Here is a 13,863-nt window from a genome sequence, read left to right as displayed (position 1 = left end):
TCTGATAATTATAATTAAAAAAAAAAACTATAAAAAACTGAGATTGAAAGCCTATTTTGGTTCTATATTATAAAATTTTATTTCTTTCCTATGTAGTACATCCTGTATAAATAGATTACAATGAAATGGATATGTTATTAATAGTATCATATGGAATATTTTGAGAGGTATTGAGATTGCGTCCTAAACAATTAATAACTTTGATCCTCAAAAATCAGGAACATTAATTTTAACAACAATAAGTCCACAAGTAGACTGCGGCAAACATCTTACGGCGCAGTGGGAGGACTAAAAGTAGTCGATCTCACTCAGTATATACCAGCAACAAAGGTGTTAAGATACTATTTCGATGTTGTCGTCTTGCACTGTATGTCATGTTATATTGGTCTTCTGAAGCCTTATACTTGTTCTCAGTTTTTTCAAGTAATTTTCTAATAGCCCTCATCCTCTTTTTAAGATTGACGTCTTTTTTAACATGGTCTCATACATTCTTTTTTAATCTATGAATGTTCAGCTTTGACAATGTGATTTAAACATTAATATAAATTTGTTATGCAATCATTACTAAGAGAGAGATTTGGGCCAATACACCAAAATTCAGAGGTAGCAGACTGATAAATAATTTTTGTAAAGGCTCATAACAAGTTTTTATTTACTTAGAACATCCAAAACAAGACGCGCTCTTATAAGTGCGTTACTGGCGCAATCTGTAATAAGATATATATCCCACTAATATTATAAATGCGAAAGTTTTAATGTTTGGATATTTGGATGTTTGTATGTTTAATTGTTAAGATGTTTGGAGGTTTGTTCTCGAATCACGCTGAAACTGCTATACGGATTGTGCTGAAATTTGGAACCGGTATAGTTTTTAGTCTGAATTAAAACTTAGAGTAGCTGTTAACACTTTCAGCTAAAGTTCATCCAAGAGGCAGAAACAAGTGTTTACATTTAAATTTTAGTAAATATTGAATAATTTTAGAGTATTTAATCAGTAGTGTAATGCAGATTGCAAATACGAAGTTATTTAATTTTAAATTTAGATTGCGCCAATGATCAATAATCCATCTAATACAATAGAAATGCTATTTATACGCTGTTATAACAACTACCTTATTGTATAAAGCTGTGAATGTTTGCATATAACGTAATCTAATCTGGTTAGTTCCTTTAACATTGTGTATGGACTTTTTACTGTAGTTATTGAAAAGCAAATGGAAATAATATTGCCCTAATACTTGAAGCATTTACCCCTAATACATATTTAGTGATCGGTAAAAATATCAAAATCACCTAATCACAAAAATTTAACCTAAGTTAAATTCTGAAACCAATATATGAGACCATTGTTTTGGTTAGTGCAACAGCATAAATCAATAGTGGAACTGTAAATAGATTAGACCGGGGGTGAATTTAAACAACCAGAACAGACCCATATTGACCGCAGCAACTTTTTTGTTGTACTATACACTTTCGTCATTGGGATAAAAAGGCTAACTGTTATTGTTACTGAAGCCATCGAAGAACTTCAATAAATTATCATGGAATGTGGGAGGGAAATACTAATCTTATAAAAACTGTTTCACTTTACGACTTCAGGATCCCAAACCTCTGTTCTTTAAACTTAAATCTAAATTGGATCAGGAGATTGGAATAGCTTTGAGTGACTATCGATTATCTCTAGACTGTTTATTATGTCATAGAAAAAGAATACATAGATATATTGTCCAGTTTTTCAACAGAACATTGCGTGCGAAGCCGCGGGTAACTGCTAGTATATATATAAATTTTTTGCTGTCTACATATCTACTGATAACGCACTGTTCTGAAATTTAATTTGTATTAAAATGTTTCTGCCTGTTTTACGAACATGAACTGAAAGTGTCAACAACTGTTAAATACTCAGTTAAAATTCTATTAGTTAATTTTAGATTAGATAATATTAGTTAACAATAATATTTGAATAGTTTTCAAATTGTAAAATATTCCAGGCAACTATTTTGATCCACCTCTTCTTAGAAAATTTCTTCACATTTCAACGGATTACCAAAAATATGTCGAAATAAGAATATGTTGTGATTCATTTTTATGTATAATATGTAGGCCTTATTTGTAATCGTAATATGGATATTATTTCATATAAGCCATTTGAAAGAATTCAGACATCTTCACCTTTTTAAAATATATACTCATGCCATTGATAGACAACAATAAACACTTTTTGATAGAATATTAAAATAATATTCTTAAATCAAATTTTTCAAGTTCAAGATCAAGTTCTTCTTTATTATCTCAAAATACATAAAAATACAATTTACCTCCCAGTGCACCTCAAGCGGCGCGAGCGGGAGTTCAGTTGAATCATAATTACATCTATCTTAGTGTTCATTGTCCAATTCATATTTCGATAACATTGTCTTGACTTAAACTAAATTCATAAACTACTCAAAAGCAGTGTAAATCTAATAAATGGTATACCACGAGATTATTATAATATTACTTAGAATAAAGCAGCATTAACAGTTATATGTGCAAAAACAATTATAAGCATTACAAATTTACAAGCAATAATAAATAAATAAAAAATAAGTAATGCAGTGATAACGATAATAAGTAATAAATATTGCAGTGGTAAACAATAGAATCTGACATTCCCAAACCAAATAAAAAAATAGTCTATCTATAAATAATCCAAGTGTGCAACAAGTAGTATAAATAATGTATGTTAACTTTCTAACAGTACAATTTTAATACATTTTCAAGCAAATTCCTTTGCAAAGTTATTGCTTGCAATGCACAAAAATAATGAAATAACAAGCAATGCAAATTGACATAACATATAAGATATATATTGTAGATATAACAAATAAATATATATTGTAGGTGGTTTGATATTTAATAACGTTCAGTAAATTATAATTGTAAACTATAATAACAAATAATTTAATAAACTGTAATATATGAAATCTAATAACAAATAAATAAACATTCCAAGTGGCTACAAACATTAAATAAGTATTTAATAAATAATTCAGTAATAGCAATAATACGTAATAAATATTGCATTGGTAAACAATACAGTTTAACATTTACAAACCAAATAAATAAATAATCTAAGTTATAACAAGCAATGTAAATAATATATATGGCTGTTATATATTAAAACTTCAACACATATTTAAACTAATTCTTTTAACAAGTTATAGCTTTGATTTTAACATTCTGATTTTTATCAAATATAACCTTATTTCCAAAGAATCTCACAAAGTCATTAAACTATTTGGGCCAAGATAACAAAACGGATGTCTACTCAATTCCTTGGTAAAAAATGTGTGTTATAAATCTGTGTGAAAGTTAAAATATTGTGTTCTGTAAAAAGGTAGCTCATGCTTTCATTATATTTTACATTGTATATATTTCGCAATGCATGTCTTTGGCTCATTACAATAGGTTTTAGAACAGTGGCATATGCACCTCCAAAATGCAATATCCCATACCTCATGGTATTCTCAAACCATGACACATACACCTGCTTCAACTGGTCACTCCTAAGAAAGTTTTTCAAATAGTAAAGTGCATAGTTTATTTTCCTTAACCTTTTTGTTACATAGTTTACATGTATATCTCACTTTAAATACTCACCAATATATAAACCTATATATTTAACACTTTCAACCATTTCTATACTAGAAAATTCACAGCTATATATACATTGATGGGAGTGAAAACGCAATTCAACATGTCGTGCAAATATTCTTTTGTTTTTTTATTATAAAAAATGTAATACACTTAGACTTATTTACATTTACAAGCAAATCTATTACTGATTAACCAATTATAAATCTTCTGCAAGTCATCATTGATTCTTTGAAATAATGAACGTCTATTGTAGGCCCTACATGCAAGAGCAGTGTCGTCTGCGTATGCAAAAACAGAAGAATTAAGAACCATGTTCAACGTATCATTTATAAAATCAAATCTAATGTTTCACTATTAATACTGGTTGTTAAATTTTACAGCTTGCTTTCTTCCTTTGTAGAAAGACTTAGAGTCTCAGCTCAGCTGTCTTACAGTTCAGTGGTCTTTCTTGTTTTAACCTCAAAGTTTAAAGTCATGTCTCTTTGCTCATCTTGTGGAGATGAATTACCACCCGATAATGGACTATGTTAAATGTGCTGTTAGTAGTTGTAAGTTACATTACAATTGTGCGGGAGTTGCTGAAAAATCGTGGCGACAGATGGGTAATGTTCGCCGTGATGTCTACTGTTGTGTTTTATGTAGGAATTTGAAGAAGGATTCTGGGAGCATTTCAAGTGGTACTTTTACAACTGATTTGCAGGAACATTCAAATGTAAGTAAACAAAATATTCCAGAGAACTTTTTTCAGGATCCTAGAGAAAAAAATTGAAAACATTGTCAGCAGTACTATTGAAAAGCATTTGAAATCCATTGGTGATAAATTTAATGAATTTGAAATATCTGTTGACTTTTGTTCTAAAAAAATTGATGACTTTGTGGAAAAATTAGAGTTTGTTGAAAATCGGATGAATGAAATTGAAAAAACAAACAACGACTTAGTAGCTAAAAACTTAAAGTTGGAAAAAAGAAGTCGAACAAATAAAAATTCAGTTTGAGGAGTTACAGCATATGGGCGGAACAGCAACATCCAGATAGATGGTGTGCCTGAGTTACCAGGTGAAAATGTTTTGAACCTGGTAAATAATATGCAATTGCTATCGATGAAACTATAATTTTGAATCATGACATCCAGGCCGCACACAGACTGCCATCAAAAAATACACAAAAGCCTCGCCCTATTGTTGTTCAATTTAGTAACCGCCAGAAACGGGACTGTGTTCTAAAGAAAGCAAAACAGTGCAAGTTAAAAAGTACAGTATTTGTGAGGGATGCACCAGAAACTATGGTGTATGTTAATGAACATCTAACTCCATACTTCAAAAAACTTTTCTATGAATCAAGATTGGTAAAAGCTGAAAAAAACTATCAGTACCTATGGATAACAAACTCAAAAATATTCATGAGAAAGGACAGAGACTCGAATGCAGTAAAAATAGCCAGCATACAGGATTTGGAAAAAAATTGAGAAACGGTAATTGAGTAAATTGTCAACAGATGGACAGACAATCAAGTTTGGACAGAGCAATTCTGGAAACTGGATTCTCGTGTTTGGTGCTCGTGTGGATTGACCAAAGGACAGATTCAAACATGTTCTTGTGTTGGTTAATGGTAACTTCAGTTAATGTAATCAGTGCCATCATTATTATTATATTTTTACTCTTATCTTCACCAACTACCAAGGTCCTTCAGCAAGCCATTTCATCACCTCAAGCAAAATTCTCTTATTGCCATGTTGTAGAAAATCAATATTCTTTTCTCACATATTGTTTTGTCTCCTTTGATAAGGATTCAGATTGTTGTTTTATTTTTATATTTAAATATTTTCTTGCTTTGAGAAGCATCATTTTATTTTAATTTTAAATGCATTGTCTTTCTGATTCAAATAATTCATTTCCGTTTTAAGCTTAGAAGAAAAACTTGATGTTTATTTTGGTGTAACAGAATAATAATTTAGTTAGAAAAATTTGTTTGTATTCTTGATTTGTATTGTGTCAGACAATGTTTCTTAAATGTAAATGTAGCTGTTACTATATGCACATATACAATTGCAAGTAAGTAATTTTTTCTGTATATTTATTTTGTATGTGTGTATGAAATCATTGTGGTTAAGTTACTAGTGTTTTATGTCTACTGTTGTATAACTGATTATGTTCTTGTTTTTAATGTAAAAAATGTTGTAAATTGTAAATAATGTCTAGTTCAACACTTTTAGAGAGCATTAAATGATGTAAATCAATTTTATAGTGAGAAAAAGGGTTTTATTATTGTGGCACACAAATATTAGGAGTGTAAACAAAAATTTTGATTCATTTATTGCTTATTTAAATTGCTTGCAGGTGTAAAGCCTCAAGTAATTGTATTGTCTGAGGCTTGGTTGGTAAGTGAGAAAGAAGCTGTTTTATATAATATTAATAGTTATCAAATATTTTCATCTTGCAACTCTGCTGTGAGAAGTAGTGGTGTCATTGTCTATATACATCAGTCTATAACCTCGGTTCTGTGTGAATGTGATATACCTGGTTGTGATGTGGTTTTGGTCTCATGTCGTTTAAATAATATTTCTTTTTTATGTTCTTGGTTTATATCGTTGGCATATATCATTGGCAAGGATGTCATTCATGATTTGACGTGCTCGTTATCAAAAATTAATTGTGATAATATCATATGTTTGGGTGACTTTAATATTAACATTAAGTTGGAAAATAGCCTTAGTGATGAATTTTTGGATTCAATGGCTAGTCTTGGGTTTCAACAACTTGTTGACTTTAGATACGAGAGTGCAGGGTATTTCCTCCTCATGTATAGATCACATATGGTTTAGTTCCAAGGTTTATGAAGCTCACAAAGTATCGGTGATTGAAACAAATGTAACTGACCACAGATCAGTGGCGTGCATAGTGGATTTCACTCACTTTGGAATTGCAGAAAGAAGAGTTCATTATGGATGTTTCATTGATTATAAAGGACTTGGCATTGATATTTTGGAGAGTGATTGGTCGGATATTTTGGAGATCACTGATGTTAATTTGGCATTTAATTTGTTTTATGATAAATTGTCTACTTTGATCGATAACAATAAATATACTAATACTGCAGAAAAAAACTAATGTTAAATTTAAAATGTTAAAAACCATGGATGAGTGTTGGATTATCTAAGGCTTTTGCTATTAGAGATAAGTTATATAAATCATTTAAAAAATATCCTGTACAAAAAATAAGGAAAATTTTGATAAATTTCAATATAAATTATCAACATGGGTGAGACAAGCTTAAAGAAAGATATTACATTAATAAGTTCCAAGAATACAGAAACAATTCAAAACAACTGTGGCATCTAGTCAATGGTATTATAAAAGGAAAATTCATCAAGTAGTAGTAAAATAACATTACAGAACAATAATAATCTAATGACTGATAGTTGTGAAATTGCTAACCTGTTTTAACAATTATTTTGTTAATGTTCCTAATAACCTAGTTGATTCATTTCAATATATCACTGATGATATTAAGCACCTTTGTTTAAACAAATTTTAAACCTTTTATTAACGAAAGTTCCTTATTTTTATTTCCCATTACACTGACAGAACTAAAAATACAAATTAAGTCTCTCTCGCTGAGTAAAAGTACTGGTGATGAATTGTTATCATCAAGGTTAATATTTAAAATGTCAGAAGAATTGTCTCCTGTACTTCTTAATCTATTTAATAAAAGTATTAGTTCAGGATGCTTTCCGGATGTGCTTAAGATTGCTACAGTAATACCTATATTTAAAAAAAGGAGACAGGCTTTTCGTAGAAAATTTATCGTCCCAATTTCTTTACTTCCAGTTTTGTCAAAATTATTAGAAAAATTAGTTAAAGTTAGACTCATAAAGTTTTTAGAAATAAATAAATTTTTTTTCTAAAGTTCAATTTGGTTTTAGAGAGGGACTCAGTACAGAGCTGGCTTTGCAGCATTTTTTTGAAAGATATATATAATGGTTTGAATAATATTTCTTGTAAACAAAGTGGCTGGTTTATTTTTAGATGTAAGTAAAGCCTTTGATACCGTTAATCATGGGTTGCTGCTAAATAATTGGAATCTGCTGGTATTCGAGGTGTCCCTTTGAATTGGTTTAAGACATACCTAACTGGTCGACAGCAATTCGTCAAAATAAAACAGTAGCACCAGCTGCTTGGAAAGTCTACATTTTGGAGTCCCCCAGGGATCAGTTCTTGGGCCTATTTTGTTTTTTAATCTTTGTTAATGACTTTTACTCTGGAAATTTCAATGGTAAGGTGACAGCATTTGCTGATGACACAGCATTTTTCCTATAGTGCGTCAACAGTTGAATGAATTATATTCAAGGATGCAGGATGACCTAAATAAAATATCTATTATGGTTTGCTTGTAATAAATTAATCCTTGAATGTATCAAAAACATATATATATGATTTTTTCTTTGTCCCAATCCGGCAACTTTGGCACAGCCTTAAGGAATACATTCAATAAATTGCAGCAAGGATCTGTGTGATTGTGCGTAATTAATAAATGTAGTCAGATTAAGTATCTGGGTTTGACTCTAGATGAAAAACTTATCGTGGAAACCTCATATAGGTTCTCTGAAAAAGTCTCTACGGTCATCACTTAGGGCATTTTTTTCATTTGAAATCAGTTTGTCCTCCCTCAGTTATGAGACTGGCTTATTTTTCATTGATTAATTCTAGGCTGGAGTATGGATTGTCATTGTGGGGTAGTTCATATGTTTCAAATTTATCTAGTCTAATAGTCCTTCAGAAAAAATTTATAAGATTGATATGTAATTCTAATATTAGAGAACATTCGTTTCCGCTTTTTGTTAGAAATTTTATTTTACCATTAAGATATTTATATGTTTTTAAAGTTTTAGTAATTTTTTTCATACTAAGTGGTAACAGTGGACCCGTTATTGACAACTCTGGTTATTCTACTAGACTCAGTAATCAACAGTATTTGCGATTGCCTAAACCAAACTGTTCTTTGTTTCAAAAATGTTTTGTGTTTTTAAGTTATAAGTTTTTTAATTTAAATTCCAAGTGAAATTAAAATTAATAGATCTATATTTATTTTTAAAAAGAGGCTGAAGGTTTGGTTATTGAGTAGAAGTGTTTAAAGATATTGAAAAATTTATATTTAGTTGTTCAGTAAAAATATTTTGTTTCTTATTTTATAAATTGTAAATGTATGTTTTTATATTGAAGTTGAGTTGGATTTCTCTAATTAATGTGTGTTAATTTGATGGTTAAGAGTAATTTTTAGTTTGTTTATTATTATTTGTTGTATTTTCATATTGTTATTATAGAACTTAAATTAAATTAAGAAGCTGATGATGGCTCCCACCCAAGTGCAAGATTATTTTCTTTTTGGGTTGGTATATTTTTTTCTCTGTAATCTGTATATTGTTGTATACTGTATTTACATGTATTTAAAAAAAAGAGAAAAAATAAACGCATTTATTATTATTATTATTATTATTATTATATCAATTCTTCAACTTTTTCACAAAAACTTTACCTTCCACAGTCCAGACAAAACGTCAATTATGTTTCTTGAGTTTCTTTGCACGAAATAACAACTCTTTGTTATGGGTTTTAAGTGTGAGTTAACATAAACATTTGTTTCTGGAACACCTTGAACAAAGTCCGTGGATTTTATTTTCAATTTTTTACACTTATGTAGCATGGCATCTCTAGTCTGTCTGCTCTAAAATTGAACAACAATGGGCTTTGGTCCCTTTTCCCGCTTTGGTGGAATCTTACGCATTGCTTGCACATCAGTGGCAAAATTCAACGGTATACTGGACAACTCTGACAGCTTTCATTAGCTGACTCCGGAACTCCATCAATCTGAATATTGACGTGACAACGTCTTAAATTAGGTTGGGTCCGCCGCACGGGATAAAGCAGATAACTATGTTTATTCGTGAAAATGTGGAGTGCTTAGATTCGTCATTTACAACAACTACAACAATAAAGGTAAATAATTGTACACTGATATTTCATTATCGTAAACTATGATTGATTGATTAATTGTTAAATTGACACAAAAGTTGAGAAACTGAGTTTATAGGTTATGTCATACTATTGACAAATGTTGATAGTGTTAAGTAAATTATTAGTTTAAATCACTCTGCAATCAATCGTAATTCAGTCGATTGAGAAGAAACAGCGCGTATTGCTAGTCAAACATTTAAAATAACAAATTATAACCTCTAACCTGTCATAACAGTGCGACCAAACAAACGAACTAAACCGACCAATCACCACGCGCAGAGTTAGAATTTAACTGTGTTTAGCAAGAATTTCAAATTCCAATTTTAGTAAATGTTTTATTCAACTTTACCATTTACAATAACAAATTTTAATTAATTTCAAATTATGTACAATGTTTTAGTAAACAAAATATATTTCTATAGTTAAAATTTGTGCAATTCTTATTTTCATTCAATTCCTTGTTCCTATTGTGCAATTTAATAATATTCATATCAATAAATATTCTACCGAGAAAAAGACGTCACGTAAAATCTTCGCCCGTAAAACCGACTTTACAGGCAACCATAATTTTTTTATTTCTATTATATTGCTCCATATTTTCAAGTTTGGTCTTATACTCAGCAACACATTTTCTTAAATCACTATTTTGTTGTTCAAGGGCGGATTGTGCGGACTGAAGGTTTTTAACTTCAGTCAAGTACGTTTCAATCTTCCCCTCGTACTCATCAATCTTGTTAGAAAAAAATTGTATGGACTCCTTAAATTCACCCATTTGTTTCTTAAAAATAATAACATATTTTTCAAATTGAGCCTTAACGGTATCCTCCATTTTGACAAAAATTCTTCGTGCAATCTGGCCAAAATGTCCTTAGTAATTGTTTCTTTTTGCTGTTTACTCTTACCTGTGCAGCAGTTCTTACACTTCCATGATTCACGACGTGCTTGTCCCATGCGATTCCATGTGCTTTCTAAAATATCAGCAAAGTGTAGATTTGTTTTACATTGAGAACAAACAGCATGTCACTCACATGAGGTAGAGGATCGTCGCAATCGGCACAATCACTCATCTTGATAACACGGAGAACAGCATTGTGTTAAATATTAAAACTAATATAATCTATTTTTTTTCCAGTTGGATTTTTTTACTATAAAAAGCTCAGGTTAGTTTCGTTAATTTATGGAATGAATTATAGAAATTGCAGTTAGACTTATAAGTTTATGTAGTAATTATAAAATAAATATATATTTTTTTGTAATGTAATGAGCCGCCAATTTATTAACGCTTCATGAAGAATCGAAAGGCTTTATTGAAATGGTTTGTTGTGCGTCCGTCTGTGCGATAACTCTTATTATAAAGGTCCTAGTGACTTCAAACTTGGTACATATGCTCTTATTGGTCTAAATAAGAACTCTATTGATTTTAAGATAAAGAAGAATCGTCTGTGCGCTACCACTTATGTTACACTCTGTCGAGTGTTTCAATGCTTCTAACATCGTTCGGGTTATTTTAAGTAATCTCGTATTTAGTTCACAAAAACAACATATATGTATAGTACTTGTATTCATTATAACACTTATCTAACTGTTTGACATGAAATAGCTAGCTTTTTCAGCTGAAAGTATAAAACTCGTGAGTCAAATTTCACTGTTATAGAACATCGGGAGGTTAAAAAGCTAAACTATAGTTCTAATGGTTGCAATTCCCTATGGATGTTATGTTTTAATCCAAATACTTTTGCTTTTTTTATTTAACTCATGGTTCTTACGTGTATTACATTTTTACTTTGTGTGATGTAGGGGGAAATTGGAGAAGGCTTTGCCTATTTTTATAGAGATTTGAATGCAAATCATTACCGGTTTTCAGTGCACGGTATATACGATTTGAACACATTTAATTCGAATGACGATAAAAACTATTATAAACTTATATAAAAATGTGAAACACAATGAAATTAGATGAACAAATCATAGACATTATTGGATTATGTGCGAGATTTGCTGTTTGGCCTAAACATTCATTCAAATTCAAGGTACTTAATATTTGGTGCCATCATTAGTTGTAATCAACAACCGCCGCACGCCATACGCACGGAACCTTCCCTTGTGCGAGTAGACAGACTGTCTATCTCATAGCGGATCGTCGGGAGCGGGGTGAGGGGCAAGGTTGGATTCTCCTCCAACCGCTCTGTCCCCACCAAGACCCCTTTGGAACAAAGAGAGAGGTGCTGTGACACTGAAACTTGAAACAGTCTCACGGCACCTAAACGAACCGCGGATCGTTGCACAGTACCTAACCTTATAGCGCCTAATATCACAGCACCTAAATGACGACTTTTTTTCTGTAGGTGGTATGATATTAGGTGCTAAAAGATTAGGTGCTATGAAGCCGCACCATTTATTGTTATTTGTTATTGTTATTTGTTATTAGTGAGGGTGGGTCTCTTTACAACCTTACCTTCACTAACTTACCTGGTTTTAGCATTAGATTGTTGTTATATTTATATCGTTATTATTTATCTGACATATTTTAACTACTGGGCCCATTTACAGCCTCTCGGCTAATTTTGTTATTTAGTTTTAGTCCTCCGTTCACTGCTGTTGTTTTTCTTATTGTCTTAATGTGATAATTTTCTTTGACACAGCGATCCGCTGTCTACTCTTTGTACTGATAACATGACACCATATTTTAAAGTGTAGGTGTCCGTTAACCCTACGGGCATTGATAACCTCCGTGTTTTATGCCCTTATAAATAAAAAAAAAAAATCTCTACTGGAGTCTCTTGTTGTAAACTATGTTTGGAGCCAATTATATTAAAACAACATCCACTTGTTTCATGCATATTGAAATAACTTTTCTGCATATTGTATTTTGTATACACATAATATATACATAACTACTGTTAAAATGTTATTTCTGTCTGTCCGCACTAAAAAACAAACCTGACCTATTGTTTTGAATTTTTTTGTCAATTTACATTTTCATATCGGCAACATTAGGTTTGATGATGGTGCATGTCACTCCATGGGATTTGCCTGAGTGTTACTGAACATTTTACATAGGTCTTATGGGTAACAACGATGTCAACGAGAAAATCGCAGAATAAATAAATTTGTAAAGAAACTGAGTACAATCATATGACATTTTAACATGAGATACAGCCTAACTATTTGTAAGATATCTTGAGAAAGATTTCATTCGCAGACTTTAAATTTTGGATGAAAATTCATTTTAACATAGACAAAAATGAACTTTATGATTTTACAAGTCCATCTGTAGGATTTGGTTGAGTCTATCACTCATTAGGCTCACACAATTTCTCTTTTGTTTGTCAGGAGATGTAATATAAGGTGTTGTAGAGTAATTCTGAGTAGGAGATAACATAAATTTATATTCTGCCTTGTCCAGAACAAATTTTATCTCTTCTTATTATGTATGAGATTATTGCACAGGATCTTGGCAACAAATAGAATATGGCTGAAAAAGAGATCATGTTCTAATATTGGAATTTACTCAAGTATGTTTAGGCAGATATGAATAGAAAATGGATATTAAGGAATTATTTATGTCAAAATCTTTATTTTATCCTTAATTTTCAAAATTGTTTAATAAAAAGAAAAATGTTGTATGGATTGTAGATATACCTAAAAATTATAAGGGCAGTGTAAAAGTAAATTAAACAGTTAGCAACTATTTATTGTTTCTATTTTATATTTAAACATTTTTACAGTCAAAGTTTGACTTACATTTTATTTAAAAACTAAATACATTATTTGAAGTACCATGTCAGTAAAATAATTGAACACATGAATATAGATTACTTGAATATTTTTAGCTATGAATTTCAAATAAGCTACAGACCTCAGCATGAATTCCGAGTGTGTGGAGTATCCAAACGTGTGTTTGCGGTATGAGCATAGATTTTTCTCATATTTGTTACTAATTCAAAATTCACAGCTCACAACTGCTAGAATATTCAATTTTTCAATCATCTCTCAATATACCTATCCGCTTCAAGATGCTTCCTTTGATGAAAAAACTAATGCTAATCACTGAGCACTGAATTGGGGCTGTTTGGGGATTGTCAAATTGTTCCTAGCAAAATGCTGTGATGAGATATTAAGTTTGTTTTACCACATGTGGACAGACATTGGCGTACAGCATATTTTTTAATAAAAATGTCATAGAGAACAGTTCTTGAAAGTTGAAGAAAGT

The 13,863-nt window shown here is 30.7% G+C and overlaps 2 protein-coding genes across 2 annotated transcripts in view; one reads left to right on the top strand and one right to left on the bottom strand.

Annotated features, from left to right (window-relative positions):
* LOC124354819 (tyrosine-protein kinase receptor torso) overlaps positions 1-13,863 on the bottom strand; it is a 100,527-nt gene that overhangs the window by 55,526 nt on the left and 31,138 nt on the right. The gene's annotated exons all lie outside the window — the stretch shown is intronic.
* Positions 1-13,863, top strand: part of LOC124354820 (39S ribosomal protein L18, mitochondrial-like) — a 43,319-nt gene that overhangs the window by 15,889 nt on the left and 13,567 nt on the right. The window lies entirely within an intron of this gene.

This window comes from Homalodisca vitripennis, chromosome 2, assembly GCF_021130785.1.
Source record: "Homalodisca vitripennis isolate AUS2020 chromosome 2, UT_GWSS_2.1, whole genome shotgun sequence".
NCBI classification, from domain to species: domain Eukaryota; kingdom Metazoa; phylum Arthropoda; class Insecta; order Hemiptera; family Cicadellidae; genus Homalodisca; species Homalodisca vitripennis.
The sequence above is the reverse complement of the archived record's forward strand: the minus strand, read 5'-3'. Positions and strand labels throughout refer to the sequence as shown.